Source organism: Ochotona princeps, chromosome 5 (assembly GCF_030435755.1).
Source record: "Ochotona princeps isolate mOchPri1 chromosome 5, mOchPri1.hap1, whole genome shotgun sequence".
Taxonomy (NCBI): Eukaryota; Metazoa; Chordata; class Mammalia; order Lagomorpha; family Ochotonidae; genus Ochotona; species Ochotona princeps.
In genome coordinates, this window is record NC_080836.1 from 86,500,772 (window position 1) to 86,517,541 (window position 16,770).

A 16,770-nucleotide genomic window follows, 5' to 3' on the forward strand; every position below is an offset into this window, starting at 1 on the left:
CCAAAAGAAACCAACACTACTGACAACCTGAATGTAGGACTTTCAGGCTCCAGTACTGTGGGACAGTGAAGTTTTGTGATTCATGCCACTTAATTTGTGGTGCTTTGTCACAACAGCCCCAGAAAATTAATACAGAATCAGATTGAATAAATTTCAACAACCTCAAAGGAAATGCAGAAATGTGCAATCAAGTATGCTACGAGTCTTTTGAGATGCTTCGAAAAGGAAAGGTATAAAACACTAGAGATAGGTTCATTTTATAGTTAACAGGCAAAGCATGTAAATCCTGTAAAGCTTACAAAGAATCCATTGAAACTTGTAGGCATGTGTTTCTATCATAATTACAAAAAGACGTGGCCAATATGAATTCACTGATTCTATTATTATTGACGAGATTATTTTACTCATAGATTTAAAAAGGCACATTTTACTCATCCTAATTTGCTTACATATCTGAAGAAATCTATCATAATGTTCTTGAGGTTAGAGTGGAAAAATATACAAGAAAGGATATGAAAGATACAGTCACAATGGCTGAACAACTGTAAGTAAATTTTTTTAAAAATTATGTCTATGGCAAACAATTTTTTATTTATATGATGAATAAATTTCATTTATATTGACTTAAGAACATAATGAAACTGCCTACCCTACTTTCCCTACTTCCTTTCTTAGTTTTTCTTTTAATTTTTACATGACATACTTTCAGTTTATTTTATAATCATAAGCTCAATGTTCTACTACTTAAGGAATTCAACAGCCAGTAGGTAGAAAAACCACTGTTTCTCAAGAGTATAGACAAGGACTGTAAATAATAAGCAAATCTGAAAGTGTTCATTTGTTCAACTACATTACAGTTTTTTTTGTACTCCACATATTAATGGATTAATAAGACTGGGGGGGGAAACAGGCAAGACACATTTATCAAACATGTGGGTGATATCCAACTTTCTGAACAGTTGTATTAGGATTCCAGAAATTACCTCTGAGGAAATCACTGAAGCACTTGGAAGAGATATTTACCAGCAGGAAAACAACAAGGGAAGGTAGACATGAGCAACCAAGATTCGGTATACGGAAAAGAGAGAATTAAAGTAGCATGTGCAGAAAAAAGCTGAGGCCTTAATAAAAGACAACTTCATTTCTCTCTTCACGCTAGTGTTAACAAACTTTTTTCAGCTATTCCTTGTCTTGTCATTTCCATTAGCTTCTCCACTTCTTTTGCTTCTTCACTCAATTTTCTAAAAACACGGCATAAGCTATCTTTCATCAACTGAAATAATGAGAACCTTTCTCTGTGATTTCAATGTCAATTTGTGGTCCTTTATAAATCAAATACAGCTGAGTAGAGCTCTCAATTGTTCCAAAATGCAGCCTTCATCCTACAATGCAAGAGGGTAGTCAACCAGAGCAGTCTGGCTATTTCCAAGGCTGCTAATCTTTTATCCCTCCATCCTATTTGTCCCCTATGTGATAGTAACATCCTCTGTCCCTGTCCAGTCCACAGTAATTTGATGATCTTATTTCCTCTGGATCCCAACTTAGCCACTGGTGCTCCACCTCTGTAGTTTACACTACTATCATTAGCTGGTCTTCTCCAGGATAGAACCAAACTGATGGTAACATCTACACAACTTTCTAGCAGCAGCCCCAAGAGCTCATAACTCTTAAGTGCGAGTTTCCAGTCTGACTGCTTCATCCCTGTCTTCTGTTAGGCCAAGGCAATAATTCTTTCTCTCCCAGAAGGCCTAGCACATCTTACGTAAAAAGATCTCTTCCCCAGGAACCAGAATACAACTGCATTCTCAGGGAGTAGCACTTCTACTCATAAAATCACAAAACTTTCTGCTTGAAGACAAAAAATGTGTCTGTTCCACATTTATTTAAAAGCTTATTGAAGTAACACTGAGAATCAGTCTTTCCAGATATTAAACCCTGCCCTTAACCTCCCCAAGAGAAAATTCATAAATAAAATTCAACCAAATCAGTCTTCAAAAATCTTTCCATATGCATTGCATTTAGGATAAAACTAAAATTCTCATGACCTACAAGAATATGTATCTTATAGATCTCCTACCTACTTCTCCAGCACATCATACCCACCTTTCAACTCCTTCTCCTACCAGGTTTGTCTGTGTTCTTTCACTTCAACTTCTTCCTACCTTAGGGCCTTTGCATATAGATGGTAGTCTCATATTCTGCTGCTGAGTTGGTATTTCCTTCCTCACTCTTCATCTTAGATTTCACTTCCTTTAAATATGCAATAAACTCAATGCCACAGTGGTCTTTTCATTTAAACTAAATTGTTCCTTTTTTGTATAACATCTATCACAAATTATTACAAATACCTATGTGCACTTACATACTTAATGTCACCTCCCACATCAACCTACAAGCTCAACATGGACACAATAAAATCTGTTTTGCTCATTGTTTTACAGGTAGCTTGGTATCTGACACAGAAAAACTCTCAAGAATTATTTCATGAAATAATTAAATAATTAGAAGTGTTCAACAAAAGAATCATAACCTTTGCAGCCTTTAAAGAAGCCTTCATAGTGTATCAAATATTCTGAAGAAAGGGTTTCTAAGTCAAGAAGAGTCCTTGCGTGACTCTTACGCACTCAGTCCTGGAAGATATTTTGTAAGACGCAAGCTTTACATATTCTAAGAAAACAGGTTATCATCTGGGATGTTAGCAAAAGTGTCAAGGAGGGATTACCTGAAACAGAACTGAGATAGAATTTAAAGGAAATATTTGGCTTGAAACAGATATTTGGCTTTACCTCAGAGTTGTTATTAAAACAAAAAGCAAAGCATAAAAAGATAAAATATAACATCTTGTGACAGGATAAATCATATGAGAGGAAAACAATATCAGGTTAAGCAGATATGGTAAATGGATCATTTCCATCTTAGAGGAGTGAGAAAACTAGGGACATTGGACTTGCTATACTAAGTATATTACAGGGGAGAAACTAAAGGGCCAATAATTAGGAAGCCATGCTGCCGGTTTACCATAACAATTATGATACTTGAAATAAAGACAAGAGAGCTATTCTACATATTTAACAGTTACGTAAATTGGCACACTGCAGGGGTTGGATGTCTCACAAGCAATAGCAGGAGACAGCTGGCAAGGGTTTCTTAGTTTCTGTAGCTGTCCAGATGGGTATTTGGCACTTGCTGAGTGTGAGCACTGCCAATAGGGTACTATATTTCCTAAGGGAGATGAGAGCCCCACTGGCCTATGAGGAAAGCTCTGTGAGAAAATGGAGGGCTGAAATAAATGAGACAGGCAGGTTAGCCAGTTGATAACATATTAAGCAATAGGGTACACATGAAGTTGTAGGGATGGTTGAGTTGGGCCCTCAATGCACTTGTGCAGAGATTCTTCACAAACCAGTAAAAAAGTATTTTAATATTTTAGTAGTCAATTTAATTGCATCATAAGTCTGACTAAATAACACACTCAGACAAAGAAATGTTAGATGAGACATGGACCAGTTTGGAAAAGAGAAGACAAAATTAAACCTTCATATACATTGCTGATTAGTTCCTTAAAAAGAGAATCTTCAAAGAAGTACCACGAGGTTAAAAATTATATATGTATTATATAAAGGTACTGATATATAAAATTTGCTTATAAAATGAGATACCAATTTATATTTCACCAAACACTATGGAAGAGCATTCAATACAACAAAGGGAGTATTGTCAATAAAACCAATTAATGTAAAATCCCATTTGCAGTTTTAATTTTGCAATATCACAGGATGATAAACAAGGTATTTTATAGTCTTAATATGTGTTTCCTAGGCCCACTGTTATGGCTCAGTGGCTCAGACACCAGGATCCCACAGAGACTCCAGTTCCCATCCAACTCCTTGTTTGTGGCCTAGGGAAACACTGGAGGATAGCCCAAAGCCGTGGGTCCCTGCATCTGCATAGGAGATCTAGAAGAAGCCCCTGGCTACTGGCATCACATTGGCTTAGCTCCGAACACTGTGGCTTTCTGGGGAATGAACCAGTGGATGGAAGATCTCTCTGTCACTCCTTCTATCTATAACTCTGCCTTTATAATAAAATAAACATTTTAAAAAATGTGTTTCCTTGACTCCAGTAGGAATAAATGCTTCTTTTTTCTTATTTATTTTTCTTTTTTTATTTTTAAAGTATTATACAAGGGAGTTTACTGTAAAAGCTACTAACTTTTGGGATAAAAAACTATATTTGACAAACAGTGATTTACAACTGGTCTTTAAAAGACCAAACCGTTATTGTCTTTAAACTTACAGGATGAGTCAGTACACTAAATATGCACTAAAATCAAAGGTATTCTGCTTAATAAATGGTTTATGGTGCAGTTAATACAAGTGGAAAATAATTTTAAATTTTAAGGTAACTACAATGGACCAAAACATGTATAGTATTTGGAGTAATCACATTTATAATGCAAACAGATACCAGGAATCCCCACACCAAAACCATCACAGTACTCTATGTAGTCTCCAGAAGTAAACAATTAGAAGTTTAAAGTTGCATGTGTTTCTGAACAGCACGGTGAGCCTCATAGTGTCCCAGTCAGTCTCACTGAGGACAGAAATTAGCCCTTTCCAGCATGTCCATATGGTATATGCCACCCGCCCACTAGTCACTTAGTAGCAGTCTCAGCTATCAACGCAAATACCATGGAATCACAATGCTTATGTTCAAATTCCCTTATTTTATTTAATAATATCCTCAAGTGAAACGGTAGCAATGTTGGCAATTTATATATGTAAAAGAAAATCTATCACACACTTTCCTTAAGAAAAATAGTAGAAATGAAATAAGCTCTTTGGAGACAGAACAAGAAAAAAATTTATATAACCTTATTATACTGCTTCGTTATATTATTGGTGTTTATAACTCTCTGTGCCTACTTCACAAATTAATTTGTACATACAAGAAAAAAAAATCTAGGATACATGGGGCTCAGTATTGCCTGCACTTTCAGGCATCCACTGGGAGTCTTGCAATACACTCCCTTGGATAAGGCAGGAGCACTATGCAATATTTCAAAACATTTTATTATTGAATAATTTTATGCAATAAAGTAAAAATTCACCTCTAACAACCCGATAAGCAAAATAAAAAGGTATACTATTAAACAAAAAAGGTATACTGTGTAATGTGTATAATATGCTATCTTTATTCTTCACTAGAGGCTAATATAATCTTCCAAAAAGGATTATATTAACGAGCTTTGAAATATTAGAAATACTGATTCATTTCCAATGCAATATTAAAAAAGAACTATATGCAATACAGAAGTATTTTCTAAGACAGGTCAAAAGAATTAATATGCACTAATAAGCATCAAAAAATCACATCACAGAAGTTAAGAAGCTATATCATTCTATATTTGTGGTTCTAAACCATGATGTCCTAAAATCTGATGTTATTAAAACTGATTATATATTTGTGAACCCATCCTCTAATATTTTGTTAAGCTGCTATGCAGTGAAATCGAACAATCATCATTTCCTAAACATCCCCTAGATAACTTTCTTGTGAAGTCATGGTTAAAAAAATCACTGATCTATACATTAAAAAGCAGAGTGACTGGAAAAATTTACAAAAGATAACAGTTGAAGAAGTTGAGATCTTAACCCAAGTTGTTCTCTTTAACAAATTAAAAGAAATTTCAATTTAGCACCAAAAGAAATAAATCCCAATATCTGATATTACATAACCAGGAAATATTTAGACATATTGTTGAGACACTTACTACATACAATTGGATTCACTTCACATAAAGTGCTGATAGCCACCAAATAGTCACCCTTATCACTACTCTGAAGGGTTTTCCTATTTGCTGCCTTGATTTGAGAACTAACAGGTCCATTGTTTTATATTCTGGGGGAAAACAAAACTTCAAATTACAACATAAAATTTAGAAATTTCATTTTGGCATATGTAAACAGAAATGAATCTTCACAACGGATCTATTACACAAAAATGGACAGCTGGAAACAAAGGTGAACAGAATTCCTGCCTTAGGTGATGGGCAAAGGGTTTCCAAAGCAAAGCACTCTCTTGCTCTGTCCTGGTTAAAACCTGTTTGTCTGGGGATTGGCTTAGCTGCTCTAGTTCCAGCTTCCCAGCCTTCCAAGGTGCTGACGTGACCTGGGTCGTCTCTTTGCTGGAGCTGGATCCAACTAACAAAATCCAACACATGCAGGCACTTGTTTCTCCATGATCCAATGCCTTCAAGGGCAGCAGAGAATTGGGGAGTCAGTTACCTTTTCTGGTCTGGCTCTTGATAATTTTATCCTCAGTAATCGAACACTATACCAAATTTATCAAGCTGACAGACAGCAGTGGTCAGCAACCACATTAGCAAAATGAAGATAAACAATAAAGATTAAATCCAACCAAACGTTAGCTGGTTATTACAGAATTTTGCAAAAGAAAAGCAGCTAAACCAAATGAGTTTCCTTACATTTACTATATTCAAGTAACCTGAAGGATTACTCAGTAGAGGACCCCACATGAGGAAAGTCAGTCTGCAGCCAGTCTTTCTCTCTCTCTTTCCTGCTTCCTTCCCTATCTCCTTTCTTCCTTCCTTTTCCTTTCCTTCGTCTCATTCTCAAAGAAAACTGAAGAGTTTACAGGAGAAAAATATTTTACCTATTACTAACAGATGCAAACATACATATACTCTTTCTACCTGACTGTTAATTACCCACATCCAAGGAAGAGTAGATATGTCATTCAAAAATTACATATAATTTACTTGTTGGGAAAGGGGATTCAAAACAGTATCAACCAGAGACATCAAATCAACTATAATCTGAACACTTCATTCCTAAAATTTTTATTTATCAATACTCCACATTATCTTTTCTTGTCCCTTACCACTTGAAGATCTGCAATTATATGAGTTTTTTCCCCTTCATCCCCAATTAGGTGTTGATGCTATACAGCATGAAACATTAAAATATTAAGGGTGGCCATTCACCTGGAAGTAAAAATGCCTTTATCTCATATAAGGGAGTCTGGGTTTGGATCCCTGGCTAGTTTCTGGTCAATGCACACTCTAGCGCATAACAGTGATGGCTCAGGTAATCGTGTTACTGCTGTCCACATTCCTGGGAGATAAGGACTGTGTTCCAAAGTCACTGGGGGTTCTTGGGGGTGGGAGGAACATGCACATGAGGAGGCACTTGCTTGCATGTATATTGTCTCTGATCACCACTCAAATAAATATCAACATTTTCTAAAAATAAGAAATATGTTAAAATCTTCACAGACACTAAAACTTATCCCATCCAGAAAGGCAGAGTTCCTGGCCCCTACCATCACACCTCTGTGCCTTAAAGGGTAAAGCCGTGTTGTGATTTCTACAAGACTGATAACACAGCTCCTTCCATTTCTAAAAACGAAAGTGTTAAAAATCTAGGACACGCATTGGAAATAAATAAAATAAGTACCTTCTGTCCTAGTATACAAAATTAACAACACCTACTTCCTCCTAAACTAAAGACACGTACAAAAAAGTACACAATTCTACATGAAACACAGAATTAAGTGATATGTTTAGTACATGCCTACCCATCTGGCTAGGACAAATTTTCCCATCTCTGAACCCCTTAGTTTTCCCATCTAGAAAATGGGAACTCTGTCACAAGATGGTTGTCAAGTATTAAATGGGTCAGTCATGAACAGGATTAACATACAAAGTCACTTATTTGGTATCCTTTTACAGTCTCAAGGAGAAACACACTTGCTAATAAAAACATCCTTCCGGAGGGCATTTTTGTCACACCAAAATCTTCAATATGCTTTAATCAAGTCTTTGTGCTATGCTGAATTTATCATGAGGTAGTAACAAGACCAAAACATTGACACATATAAGCAAAAAATATTTGTAGTGATAATAAGCTAGATATCACCATCTTATATGCATCATAAGGCTGGTGAAAAGTACAGAAAAGACTTCTATTGGATGTTTTACACAGAACTGTAGTTGAGAGTATGGCCTCTAATGCACACTGCATGGGTTTATATTTTGATTCTGTCACTTAGTAACTAAGTAACCGCGGGCATTAATCTGGTTGAACCTGTGTTTCATCTAAAACATGGGAGGATGATGGTCACCATCCTTCAGATTGTAATGAGAACAAGCAGATAACGAACGCAGAGAAGTTACTTAGAGATGGATGCATAGTAAGCACACAGCATTAGTTAGGATGATTGCTGTGTAGCAATTAGATAAAGGCCAGGATGGCTATTTAACTACAAGGATATGAACTAGAAACATAAAACACTGCAAAGTAGAAGGTATGTTTCATCATACTTATGCATCTACATTTACATGCTACTAAGTCTGGCTAAAAGGCCTTCCTCTGAGAAATGGAAGTAGATGTTTTTCACTCTCATTTTCTTCTCTTTCCAATCAAGGTAGGCATTTCTTTATAAACAGCAAAAACAATATTTTTTTCCTCAAATGAAAAGCGACTATGATACTGTTTGTACTCTGGTACAGAAACTTTATCTTAGCTTCTGAGGAAATTAAATGATTACCTGGAATTCTTGAGGTAAATCTAAAAATGTCCACTAGGATTCAATCCTACCAATTATGCAATCAATTAAAAATAACTAATCACAATGCAATTTGACCGAGCTGTGTAAAATAACTTAGAAGTGCCCTCTTTCTAAAATAACTCAATTAGTTAAAAATATATAGTTCCAGAATATATGTAGGATAGTTAAATTACAATAATAAACTTTTAATGCAAAGCCAATATTTTTCTTACAATTAAAACAAGAAAATTTTAACTTCAAGAGGAAAAGCAACATTTTGTGGTTTAATACATGTAATTACTTCCTCTTTGAAATGAAAATAGTGCTAAGTACCAGAGGGCATAATCATATCATGATTAAAGCATGTGATAATGTCAAGTTTGCTAGCTAGCTGAGTGGCCATCAGCTTGTTTTTTGGAACCCTTCTGGCCTTTAGTTACACATCTTTCGAATGAGGGTAATACTATGCAGACTATTCAATCATGCTTCATAGAATTAAATAAATTTGTAAAAACCCTGTTACATACTGTAAGCACTCCATAAATGGTGTTTATTATTATACATATGCATAAAAGTTCTACTGCTTTAGACTCCATAAAATTCAGCTTTCACTTGCACTTCAGTTTTCTTTAAAAAATTACAGTTACACAATAGGTTAAGCATTGTAAATAGGATTTGAATTTGTTTACATTTTACTGGATAATATTGAAGCTAACTATGCATGCTGCTAATGCTTCTAATGCAGTGCTCCTCAAATGATCTATGGGGAACATTTTTATTTTATTTCTAATTTATCACAGATAAATATTTCTGTATAAAACAACAAAAACTTGGCAAATACAAAACACAATCTTTCAGTTTCTAGTGTTCAAGCAAATGTTTATAAAAGCTTTAAGCAGCTACTCAATTTCTATATTCTCCCAAAGGCAGTTGTTAACACCTATTCCAGTCTACTTACCACACATTAAGAGATAGTGTTCTAAATGCTTGAAATTAAAAATAATGGATACCAATTGTCTTACATAAAAAACACACTAAAAATCCTTCCTGATAATGTCTCACTTAGAAGAATCTCAATTCAAACTAGATTTCAATAAATAAGGTAAAATAATCAACATTATACTGGCCTCTTGGTCAAAACTTTAATGAGCTCTCTTAAAAAGCTTTTTACAAGGCACCTCTATTTTAACTTAGCACCAAGTTAGCAATACAGAGCAGTGCAGAGACACTGTTCCACTGGAGAACAGACACTAACTATGCTACAAAACACACAGGGAGTAACCTCACAGGTTTATGTTAGAATTATTACATGAGGGAGGGGTGGGGAGAATCCAAGTACCTATGAAACTGTGTCACATAATACAATGTAATTAATGAATTAAAAATAATAAAAAAAGAATTATTACATGAAACTCTTCACATTAATCTGACTACAAAGGAACACATGGCAAGTTAAACAGAACCTGTTGCTGCTCCAGGCTGCAGGAAAGGGATGAGGCAAATGAACAGACGTGTTACAGAGATAGTAGAAAGCCATCCAAGTCGGCAATACATTAAAATATTAATATATTAAATTGAATGGTTTTTAGTCTTTGCTTTCTGATTAGTGATTTTTAACACAATCTCAACAATTTTCACATTAACGCAAATTAATAATGCAAATCCTTCCTTCACAGTTAAATCATATTAGGGCTGACATATTTTCATGCAGGGTTTTTCATGATACATTTCATACAAGCTTTTGGAAGACTCCTAATAAGTAATAGGGATTTCAAAATTTCAGCACAAAGTTTATTCTTCAATTCCATTTTTCATGGACTTCTGGAACTATCTCACATGTATACCCACATATATATGAAAATACATACAAAAATCCCTTTATTGGTGAAACAAAATCCCTGATATCTCCTAACCCTAAGTGAAAAATAATACGAAGAAACCAAGAAAGTTGAATGGAAAATAAATGTGTATCAGTAGTGATGAAGTTTAGCTAATCTATGAATTGCTTCATTCTTTTCAAGCCTTTTTTTTTTTAATTTAGAAACCATGTAAATATCATGGTTATTTTAGAACACTCTAGGACCTTGGGATCTAGAAAAGATGGTAAGATTCAATCTGTAAGCTACCGTGATTAATTCTCTAACCTGAAAGAAAAGTTCTACTTTCAGATGTTAAACTGAAAATACATTGACCAAAAGTAGCCCAGAAAAGATACTAGAATTAAAATGGAATAGATATCTTCACTCTGATCTACCTAGAGACTGCAGTAGGAAACCGAATTATGCCACATAAATGGTCACACACTGAGGTCTTTCAGGAAGCTGATACTACCTACTATGAAGATGATTCTGAAATTAAACAGCAAATTCACAAAAATAAAGAAAATACTATATTAGACGCCACATTAAAATTGGTTTTTTTTAAACAATCATCACTATTTATTTGGTGCAGCATTAAGCCCTTGGCTGCAATATTAAATAAAATTATTTTATCTAAAAAAAAAAACAGGAAGGAAGGAAGGGAGGGAGGGAGAGGACAGTGGCAGGGTAGGAGGGAAGGAAGGTGGGGAAGGGCAGAAGGAAAGGGAATATCATTATATTCTTAGATTGTTTCTATGAACTACACAGAGTCAGTTCTGTCTGTATCAACATTATATTAACATGAAAAAGTAAAACATCAGAAAAACTATTAAAAGACAATCATCAGCATCTAATATCCACACCAGGTATCAAATGAGTTAACTAAAAGCTTTTGGAGGGGCCCGGCGGCATGGCCTAGCGGCTAAAGTCCTCGCCTTTAACGCGCCCCGGGATCCCATATGGGCGCCGGTTCTGATCCCGGCAGCTCCACTTCCCATCCAGCTCCCTGCTTGTGGCCTGGGAAAGCAGTCGAGGACGGCCCAAAGCTTTGGGACCCTGCACCCGCGTGGGAGACCTGGAAGAGGTTCCTGGTTCCTGGCATCGGATCGGTGCAGCACCGGCCCATTGCGGCTCACTTGGGGAGTGAATCATTGGACGGAAGATCTTCCTCTCTGTCTCTCCTCCTCTCTGTATATCCAGCTTTCCAATAATAATAATAAAATCTTAAAAAAAAAAAGCTTTTGGAGTATTTTTAATCAGTGTCTGTATTCCACCATACACGAAATGCAGTACAGCTTGTTCCATGTTTGGTTCAAGATGCTAATGATAGTAGCTGTGGCAATCAAATCACTATCACAAATGATAGTACATTCACACCTAAAATGCAGAGACATAATCTTTCTTACCACTTTATTCTCACTTTAGTCCTGTGTAAAGGATAGGAAATAATGCCATTCCTCCCTTAACAAATAAACCTGCTATTTCAGACTACTGATCCATGACAGGTTACTAGCATTCAAAACTGGCACTCAGCACAGTGTCACCACGCAAGCCAACAGGAAGCAACTGGCAGGCCAAAGACCTGAATCGGCTACTTGGATTTGTTGTTGTTGTAACTTCACTTTTTCATAGTTAACCAAGAGAGAGAAACATACAATAGTTTTAAAGTAATGATTTTCATTCTTTCAGTCATACTGTTTCTTGATTAGAATTTCTAAGTGCCACTTTTTAGAAGGGAGAATATTTAAATCCAGAAATCTTGACTACTATCTGTTCCCAGGAAAGCCAAGGCGTGGTACTGTTGGCAGTTGTCAAGGTATCTGTTTGCCCAACTTTTATCCAGCTGGAACAAAGGTAATAAGGTATGAGGCACAAAGAGTAAGGAAAAAAAGGACAAAATTTGAGATTGGATTTTCAATGCTGATTAAAAATGCATGCTACGGTGCAGTATCTAGCCACTAAAAGCAACACAAACAAAAATAAATTGGAACAGTTCACAATTCACCAAGACAAGTTGGGAGGTTGTATTTGCATCTCTTTATTTGTTCCCAAAGTATAACACCTTCCAAAAGATGTAATTTTTAAAGGTTTTTGCTAACTTATCACTAGAAATTAACAAAAAGTTTAGTTTTGACAAAAAGGAACCAATAAAAATGCACATCACACTTCAACATGAACTTTATTTTTAAAATTCTTTCTGAATCAAAGAGAACAGATTTGCTTTCTTCTTTTCCTCCCTCCCCCTCCCTCTTCATCAGCTAATGCTGACTTAATTTTAATCCACTCTACATTCACAGACTTAATTTACCTCTAATCATAATATTTAACTAGCAAAAAGCAAGAGGAATATGGTTACACAAGAGTATAAACACAGGCCAAAAGACTAACTAGATTAAAGGAAAGGGGTCTCCACTGCATTGAATATAGAGAAAAACACGATATTGCTTTAACTAATAAACATTCCACTGTTTCTGTCATTATCAATTGTATCAGGGAAAGGAAAAAAATGGCGTACTTTTGAGGCAATACTCTTAGTTTTCGACAACAGTAAGCAGAACAGTATGCTTGAGAGTATTAATGTTCAAATTAGGACAAGTGTATCACTCTTCTCAAACATTTATTCTTTCCAAACTCATATGTATATATTTTTACTCTAGAATATCGTTAAGGCAAGCAGTAACAGAAATATAACGAAAATAAGCACAGGACCAAAAAGGAACTTCAGGCTCCATTACAATTGGGAGTCTGGATAACCACAAGAGTAACTGAACTCCAACAAGTCCCAGATATTATATAGGGGGTTCCAACACATAACTAAGATAACAGCAACATCATAACAAACAGTAAGTACTCTGGCTGTACAGACAAGTTACCTGAGGCTCTGACATATTAACACAGCAGATAGTTGTTCCTTCGGGCAAACAAATATAAACTATGTAAATGATGATCCATAAGCACATGTGAAAACCACTTAACACCTCAATCTGAACTCAAGGGCCGACCATCTTCAAAGTTTACCAAATAACTATTAAAAGCTAATAAAAACATTTTATTAAAATTGCTGATTTTTACAAAACACACAATTCTGATATATCAAATTTAAAAAAAAAAGTGAAGGTTTACTAAAAGTTTAGTAAGCATTTCCACAGACTAAAAGAGTTAATTGAAAAAAAAAAAAGAGTAATTGCTAGTTTAAAAAACAAATTAACATCTTTCTTAAGAAAAGGAAAATAGCATTAACTTCTCCATGACTACTTCCGTGCCCTAAAACCATGTGCTTCACGTTCAGTAAATATTTTTTTGCTGAAGTAAACTTTGGACAATGAAGGGAAATAAGAATAACATTTGAAGGTCAAATCAAGGGTGAGCTGCGGCTGCTGTGGCACAGTGGGTAAAGATCCCCATGCCCTACCTCTACCCTAGTGCTTGGATGCTCCACTTCCCATCCAGCTTCCTGCTGATATCCCTGAGAAAACAGCAAGGGGATGGCTCAAGTATTGGAGCCCTGCACCCCTGTGAGCAATCTGGAACAGGCTCCTACTCCTGGCTTTAAAATGAAACAGCTGCAGCCAGCCTTTCAGCCATTTGTGGAGTGAACCAGTTGATGGAATACAGTCTCTCTCTCTCTCTCTCCCTCTCTGTAACTCTGCCTTTCAAAAAACAGCAAATAGTTTTTAAAGGCTAAGAATGGATTAATTTAATCTGTGCTAGAGAGGTTAAAAGTTACAATTTAGAATCATTACCACAGAAGTAAAAACAAATTAAATTCTTAATGACAAATTCAGTGATTACATTTATAATAAAGTTAAAAATACTTCAAGGGGTGGGCTTTTGGAGTAGTGGTTAAGACATGGCCTGGGGCAATGGCATCCCATGTCAGAGCCATGCTGTTCAATTCCTGCTTCCTGCTGATGCGTGCCTTGGGAGCAAGCAGGTGATAGGGCAAACTGTTCTATCTCTGCTCCCATAGGGAAGACCAGGATGCAGTGTTGGGATCATTAGTTCAGCGTTGAATAGCCCTGGCTCTGGAAAGCATTTGAGGCATGAACCAACACATGGGAGAATCTCTGTCTCTCTCCTTTAAACAAATACAATAATTCTTAAATTATTTTGAATTTTCTAAAACCGTCTATACTTTGTAATATACTAAGAAGCATGCTACTTATATTACATGGCCAGCATATCCAGAACATTTTTAGTATTTAAAGGTAATTATTTTGGGGATAAAATTGTGTTCCTTTATTTTAATGCTCACATATTTCGGATTGAATTTTAAATATAGATAAAGTGGAAGGGAGTAAAGTGTTCACTATTATTCGATACCTGGAGGTATTGTAAACCATCCCAGAACATTACTGGTACAGTTAAAACAGAACCTGTTAACCTGTCTTGTTACATTTGGCTCTTGTTTTAACTTAGAGTGTAATCTCTCTACCACTGCTGCCAATGGACAAAACAAAGCAAAACAAAACAAAAAAAAAACCACAAAGAGTTAAAATTCAAATACAATACAACAGTAAGCCACAGGGTAGAGAGAAGACAGTTTTCAGCCGGTTCCTTAACAAACTTGCTGCTAGTTTTGTCTGCACCATCCTAGCCCGTCTATGTTTCCTTGGCCTTGATCCAAAAGTATCATTTTACTCTGAGTGAAGAAAAAAAAGAGTTTCATTCTTCCAATCTTGTACTACTTTCACCCTGACCTTGTAATCTTGTTTTTCCACATTTCATAACTATTTAAATGGAAGACTCACCCCCACCCTATTCCCACCACCACCAAAGAAAAACACGTATAAAGGATAGAGAAAGCAAGAGACTGGGAAGGAGGTGTTCTCTGTCTAAAGAGTACTCACAGTACTGCACACTAAACACTGATAAGGGCATGCATGAAAGCAGGGACTCTTCTTGCACCCAGTGAATTTAGGTAATGCATCCATTGTTCCACACTGCATTGGTCTGGTGACAGGCACCCCAACTAGAACAAGCTTGCCCTGCATTTTCCTTTGCATTTAGATGCCAAGCTTGATAAGGTCACACCCTAAAAGATCCACATAGCATGCAACACAGAGATAGTAATAAAGCCTTTAGCCGTTCCCATACTCAGATAAGACTGCAAAAATTAGAGGAAATCAGAATCACAGAGAGAGGGAGAGGGAGAGGGAGAGAGAGAGGGAGAGAGAGAGAGATTTACACAGCCTATTTGTAACTATACCAATCCACAGCCTACCACTGAATAGGTGCCCGAGTGGAGCTAACAAAGAAACAGCTGAGATACAGCCCCTTCTCCTGACTCACAATTGCTCTAAGGATCTCATTGCTTTTCCTCACTGGCTTCCTTTAAGGCATATCCTAAGGACTTCCCTCAGTGACTGGACTGTTTCTTTCAATTCCGGTGACTCCCTTAAAATGCCTAATTCCTCAGCTTGTCTTGAACTGAGCCTCTCCTACTGCACTGTTCTCTCCTTTGAGCTACTCATAGAAACCAATTCCCTTGTCTGCCTTCCCTCCCAATCATTCCCTGAAGATCCAATCTTCCTCCTCACTGTTTTCCTCTCCAACTACTCCCAAAAGAACATAACCTGACATCATCATTAGTGAAAATACACTGGAGGTTTTGGAGGAGGGGAAGGAGAAATACTATTAGAGGAAAGGAAAAACACCCAACCCTTGCCACAAAAAAAAAAAAAATATATGATGAAGGAATGATATTCTAATTCCTGAGCTACTTACTCCTTACCTTTGTCTATGCATAATACTACATATCACCTCCACTATGCTCCAATATTCCTCACTACCTTGAATTAAATGACTCTTCTGGGAAATGTAGAGTTGTGTGTGTGTGTGTGCATGTGTGTTACCTATAAAAGCAACAAATGTACATATTATAAAACCATAGCCAATATCAGGAGACATATATGAACATCGTATCTTACTGCCTGTTAAACACTGAAAAATCAGAATTGTGCAACAATATAGAATTATAAAGAAAAAACATTTTCACTTAAAACTATTGATAGGTTGGTAGCTTGCCCCAAATCTACCATCTCTCTTGAGATAATGCTATGCTTTAACCATTTTTTTTTCTGAAAAGTCTACTTTGGGATGCACGCACTAAGATTTAAGAAGTAAGAAGTTCCAAAACATTCCTTCTACATTATCTTCATTTCTGCCTATTTCAGATAACAATATCTCTAGGGCAAAAGATTAATGAACAATCCATTTAAAGACTTTTTTTTTCAGCCTAGTGGTTAAGTTCCCCTGTGTTTCACTCCTGGCGCTGCCTCCAGGCTCCAGTTTCCTGTCAATGCAGATCCTCAGAGGCAGCAGGGATCGGACAAGATGT

At 36.2% G+C, this 16,770-nt stretch overlaps 1 protein-coding gene across 11 annotated transcripts in view; it reads right to left on the reverse strand.

Moving 5' to 3' along the window:
* IKZF2 (IKAROS family zinc finger 2) overlaps positions 1 to 16,770 on the reverse strand; it is a 164,811-nt gene that overhangs the window by 79,631 nt on the left and 68,410 nt on the right. The window lies entirely within an intron of this gene.